This window comes from Cibotium barometz, chromosome 53, assembly GCF_041138505.1.
Source record: "Cibotium barometz isolate CiBa-2024 chromosome 53, ASM4113850v1, whole genome shotgun sequence".
Classification (NCBI taxonomy): Eukaryota; Viridiplantae; Streptophyta; class Polypodiopsida; order Cyatheales; family Cibotiaceae; genus Cibotium; species Cibotium barometz.
In genome coordinates this window covers 3954189-3960188 of record NC_141098.1, presented here as the reverse complement: position 1 = coordinate 3960188, position 6000 = coordinate 3954189, and the positions used below count along the sequence as shown (strand labels likewise).

Here is a 6000-nt window from a genome sequence, read left to right as displayed (position 1 = left end):
GCATGATATTGGGTGATTTAGGGTAAATGGAGCCCGAAATCGAGCTCAAGCCTGAAATCGAGCATGATATTGGGTGATATAGGGTAAATGGAGCCCAAAATCGAGCTCAAGCCCCCATATTTTCCCTACAATGACTCCTTTTAGAGTGATTTTGGATTAAAAAAACAATTTTGGAACAAATTAGAGGAGGAAAATTTAATTTGCAACCCTTTGTTTTCGGTGATTTTTAATTAGCATCAATCCCCCTTAGCTTAGTTCTAATTCTCAATTAATCAAGAGGGTGGAGGCATGAGATGGTGGGGTGAGGTGAGCATTTAATTTGCTCTGTAGGTTCCTTACCCTTTTTTTTTTTGAAAAAAAGTCCCCCAATTGCTTCTCTATAGCATTAAAAAGTCCCCCTTACCCTTTTGGCCCATGCCGAACCACCCGAACAAATACTCCACGAGCCCTCAACCCTAAACACAAGAATTTACAATTCAGCCCACATCAGCGTAAAAGAAAAAACCAGGCCTACCAGCCTGTAGAAGAAAAAACGCAGCTCCCCAAGCTATGCAGCAGGTGCAGACCTAGGCGGCCAGCATTTAGCCTTCCTCCTCTGCATTTCTGCAAGTCATTAATCAGAATTCAGGCTTTACATTCTCATACAGCAATACAAGCAAATACATCTACAGGTGCGGGCCTTCCTGAGGGTTGTTGGGAGACCCAATCAAAATTCAGTTATGATCTCTGCATGTTGAACAGGTAAATGGTTCCTCTAAGCTTCCTTATGCAACTCTAGATCTGAGCTAGAAAGGAATAACAGATAAGATACACATGTCCTGGGTGCAGTTAGGCAGAATCCTTGAAAGCTTGAGATTTTTTCATTTGAAAGGTGGTCAGTGTGGCAAGAGATGGGTGTACTTAATCCCAGCCATACATACCTCCTTGGGTGGACCGATTCTTAAAAGAAAAGGGATTTTAAGCGGACTAACTTATCTTGATCTGCATCATAATGGTTTAAGTAGCAACATCCCTGGATAGATTGGAGTCCTTTTCTAGCTTTTGGATCTAGACTTGTCTGGAACCAGATACATGGGCCAGCCCTTTGGATCTCAAAAGCCTCACAGAGGTGCAGTTTTTCAATCCTACTAGCAATGAATTCTCTTATAGTGGGGCTTGCAACAATTCCACTGCTGGGTCTTGCAGAAATCATTAATGTTGGGTGCGAAGGGGATACCCATCCATCTGTGTCTCACTTAATAGGGGCAAAAACGGGGAAATTCTTGTTTTTGCAGGCCCTAGCAGCTGACCAACAGCCCAACAGGTAGATAGGCAAACTTCCTATACATAGGCCCCTTAACTTCAAAATTCTCCATCTTTCATCACAAGATATGATGAATATGGAGTTGGTTAGGAAGCACTCAAATGTTTCATACAAATGCAATTGAATGTTCACGAATGTTTATAGCTTGACAAGTTGTGGCAGCTTCAAAAAGCCATAGACTAGGGTGGTGATACTTGTTGAGATTTGAAGAAATGAATTACTGAAGTGAGAGGTTGATGTTGGGACCCCACCTTGTCTGATATGTAGGTCAAATGTGCCTCACTTGCAGCAAATGTTTCATTGACTACAGTTAGGAAGCACTCAAGTGTTTCAAGCAGATGCAACTGAAGGTATCTCCACAAATGCTGTCACACGTGTTTGCAGCTTGATAGACTTCATCTCTTTGGAAGGGTTAATATTTGTTTTCATTCAAATGTAATCTTTCTTTACTAAAGGAAGGATATTATCTTCTTTTTTGGAAAGGGGGAGAGGGGGGGGGGGTAGAGGGAAACTAAGTCAAATAGCATACTTCTATCATTAGATTCTAGTGTCAATCCGTAAGCTTTCATGATCTTGATCTTGCCCATTGTGCAACTTTAGCAAGGCCAATGGTGGGGGTGAAAGGCTGGATGATGTGGGAGGATGGTTGTGTGACGTGTGGTATGGGCTAATCTAGCACATTATGGAGGTGTCGTGCTTAAGATTCCGAGACCAGGGGAGTGTGCACGTGAATGCATGTGAGAGGATCTCTGTATGCAAAACGCAGAGATGCTTCCACCGTCTTACTCGTCGGAAAAACCATGAGTTCTTAGCTAAACGTAAGGCAGAACACTACCAACTCTTTTTCAAAAGCTTGGCATATCCTCAAGGAAGAGTGGCCACCTACATCCAGTTGGTGTATAGGTGACATGGCGTCCTAGGCATTCATAAGCATTAAGCAGATAGCATTCATGAGCTTCAAGTATTATCCAGGCATTCACAGCAGTTATTCACAGTAGTTACAGCACCTACAACAGGTACTTAACTTAAAGGCATTCCAAGCATCTAGGGCATGTAGTACATCAAGTTAGGGCATAGGGAACCAGCCGATAGGGCCTGGTCAGCAGCCAACAGCAGCATCTAGAGCATTCATGAAGTCGTGAAGACATATGCAAGCTGGCCAACAGCAGTACCTGGCCGACCAGCAGCATAACTCAGCATATAAATAGAAAAGCGCATCATTCATTGGATTCATCTCTTCATCGTTTGGTGGTCTTCAGCCCAAGACCCTAAGAGGGTGTGGAGTTCAGCATATTCATCAGCAGCATAATCATCAGCATACGGCCAGCATTATGTTCATCCTTCTACCTCTTACATAGAGGAAAGGCAGCATCTCAAGGGTGGACCTCAACATTGGAGAAGGGAACATTCAGTCAGCATCAGCATTCAGCATCTCTCTCTTCAGGAGATAGATATTTATCTAGGACAACCGTATAGGTCTATTTATAGATCTTCTTTGTAACCATTGTATTTAACATAGCTACATTGCATTGCATTGCATTGATGCCATTGTCTATCTCTTAAGTATAATTAAGTGAAGTTTAGTTAAGCCTAAGGTTGTTTACTATGATCAATCCCTCGCATGTCACATTGGTATCAGAGTGTTACGGGGTAAATAGCCTTAGTTCATGTTCATTCCAAAGGTCATTTAGTAAGTCAGCATGTTAGTCGCTTCCTCTCAGTTAAATCTAGTTCTCAAGATCTTGTAGGCCATCCTTAGGGTTTTCCCCTTAGTCATGCATGAGTAACCCATCCATCTGCAATCTTGCATAGCATATAGGGTTGCACATGGCTTGCATCAACATAGTAGTCATCCTAGCAATCAGTCTAGCATCTCGCATTTGCAAGGCATACAAGTTTTACCCATGAGTTTTTTGAGGAAGAATTGACATCCATCATCAAACGAGTAAATGTAGTTTTGGGCTTCAACTGGTAGCAGGGGGTTCTCTTCCACATAAGAAGATAGAAGTTTGCTCCAACATCGCCTGAGGAGGGTCGGAGGTTTAGGAACGACGGAGATGATGTGTGAAAGAATTCCACAGACAGGTTAGTGGTGTCTTAGGTATTTCCAAGCAGATTTAGTAGCATTTCCCATGTAGTTTCCACAGTGGAGAAGTCTTTGGCTCAAAGAATTCAACTCCTGCAGTCAACGTTAATCCCAGCAGAAGAAGTCAGAATGAGGCAGTGGTTTCACTGGAGGGGGATCAGCAGAGGAGTTGAAAGGTTGCCAAGTGTACCACCCAGCAATAGTTTAGCAAAGGGGAATGTCACGTGCACACCTGTACAGGTGACATGACGTCCTAGGCATTCATAAGCATTAAGCAGATAGCATTCATGAGCTTTAAGTATTATCCAGGCATTTACAATAGTTATTCACAATAGTTACAGCATGGTATGGGGCTGTTACAGCACCTACCTCAGGTACTTAAGGCATTCCAAGCATTTAGGGCATGTAGCACATCAAGTTAGGGCATAGGGAACTAGCCGATAACAACAACGAGAGCATTTATGAAGTCGTGAAGACATAGGCAGGCAGGCTGGCCGATAGCAATACCTGGCCGACCAGCAGCATAACTGAGCATATAAATAGAAAAGCGCGTCATTCATTGGATTCATCTCTTCATCGTTTGGTGATCTTCAGCCCAAGACCCTAAGAGGGTGTGGAGTTCAGCATATTCTCATCAGCAGCATAATCATCAGAATACAGTCAGCATTCAGTTGATCCTCCTGTCTCCTACATAGAGGAAAGCCAGCATCTCAAGGGTGGACCTCAGCATTGGAGAAGGGAACATTCAGTCAGCATCAGCGTTCAACATATCTCTCTCTTCCCGAGATAGAGATTCATCTAGGTCATGCATGGATCTTCTTTGTAACCATTGCATTTAATATAGCTGCGTTGCATTGCATTGACACCATCGTCTATCTCTTAAGTATAATTAAGTGAAGTTTAGTTAAGCCTAAGGTTGTTTTACTACGATCAATTCCTTGCATGTCACATTATGCATGTGGTGTTCTATGAGGTTAACATACCAAGCATTTACACGTGGCATGCAATTATATCAGGGCATTCCATGTATGGATATTATAAGAGGGCTCTTGAATTGTTTTACAATATGCAAGAAGAACACATAAAGCCAGGGAGATGCACATTCTTGTGCATCTTGAAAGTATGTGGAAGCACAGGAGCTGTATTGCAAGGCAAGTTGGTACATGACCAAATTATTGCAAGTGGACTTGAACCTGAGCTGAGTATTGGAAGCACCTTAATCGATATGTATGCTAAGTGTAGAAATATAAACGAGGCGTACAACGTATTTGAAAGCTTGCACACCAAAGATTTGGTATGTTGGAGCATAATGATTGCATGATGTGCCCAGGGTGGCCAGAGTTTGGTTGCACTTGAACTTTTTAAGAAAATGAAGCAGGAGGGCGTGAAGCCAGACATAGTTGTATTTCTATGCGTCTTCAAAGCATGTGGTAACCTTGGAGACTTTAAGCAGGGCAAGCTGACGCATGACCAAGTGATTGAGGAGACACTTGAATCTGACGCGGCAATTGGTAGCATGCTTGTTGACATGTATGCCGATGTGGAAGTGTAGAGGATGCACAAAGGGTATTTGATCTAATGGAGTACCCAGATGTGGTCTCGTGGAATGCATTAATCACTGGCTACAGTCAGCATGGTTGTTGCCATTCCACTCTTGACCTTTTTGACAGAATGCAAGTGGCTGGTATAAAGCCAGACAAATTCATGCTCGTGTCCATTTTGAAAGCATGCAACAGAGTTGGAGCCATTGGACACAGAATCGATTCTTATGCATGAAAAAATAATCTGAGCTAGATTTGAATTGGACACATTTGTTGAGGGGGCTCTTATCGACATGTATATCAAATGTGGAAGCTTGGAGGATGCACACAGAATTTTTGACAGATTGCCAAACAGAAATCTTATCTTATGGAATGCAATACTAGCAGGTTATGTCCAACATGAGAAGGGTGATTGCGTGCTTGAACTTTATGACAAAATGCTCTTGGAGGATATAAAGCCAGACAAATGTACCTTTGTACACATATTGAAAGCATGCAACATTATAGGGGATATAGGGCAGGGTAAGCTTTTTCATGATAAGGTTATTTCATATGGATTTCAGTCAAATTTTGCTATTGGAAACACACTCATTGACATGTACATAAAATGTGGCTATGTAGAAATCGGACGTCAGGTGTTTGATGACTTGCCAAATAGGAATTTAGTGACTTAAAATTCGATTATTGCAGGTTATGCTCAACATGGGCATGAAGCTCTTGCGTTTGAACTTTTTGAACAAATGCAAGAGGAAGGCGTAACACCTGATAACGTCACATTCTCTTGCAGCGTGTGGCAACATGTGTCACATGCAATCTGCACTCAGTGCATGGTGACAAGATGGCTCATCGTCAGCAGTGCAACATTTGTACATTATTAGAACCTAGTAGGATGATATTTGTCATACGCCGTGACCCCTTTTTATATCCTCAGTCTAGGATAAGTCAGGCACGAGCTATGTAGGTCATTCCTCAACCTTAGCGGGTGAGTCAGTCAGTCAAGTCCCTTAACCCACTTCGAGAGAATCATTCATGCACGAGTCAGTAGAAGCCTTAGGGTTTGCATCAGAAAG

The 6000-nt window shown here is 42.5% G+C and overlaps 1 protein-coding gene across 6 annotated transcripts in view; it reads left to right on the top strand.

Annotated features, from left to right (window-relative positions):
• The first annotated feature begins 394 nt into the window (after window positions 1–394).
• Window positions 395–6000, top strand: part of LOC147608197 (uncharacterized protein At2g27730, mitochondrial-like) — a 90373-nt gene continuing 84767 nt past the window's right edge. For 3 of the 6 annotated variants that reach the window (XM_086789001.1, XM_086789000.1, XM_086788999.1), the window contains exons 1-2: window positions 618–671; window positions 1571–1653. The gene's annotated coding sequence lies outside the window, so the exon portion shown is untranslated. Of the gene's footprint in view, window positions 672–1570; window positions 1654–6000 lie in introns of all 6 variants that reach the window. The other 3 variants (XM_086788997.1, XM_086789002.1, XM_086789003.1) reach the window with 3 other exon arrangements.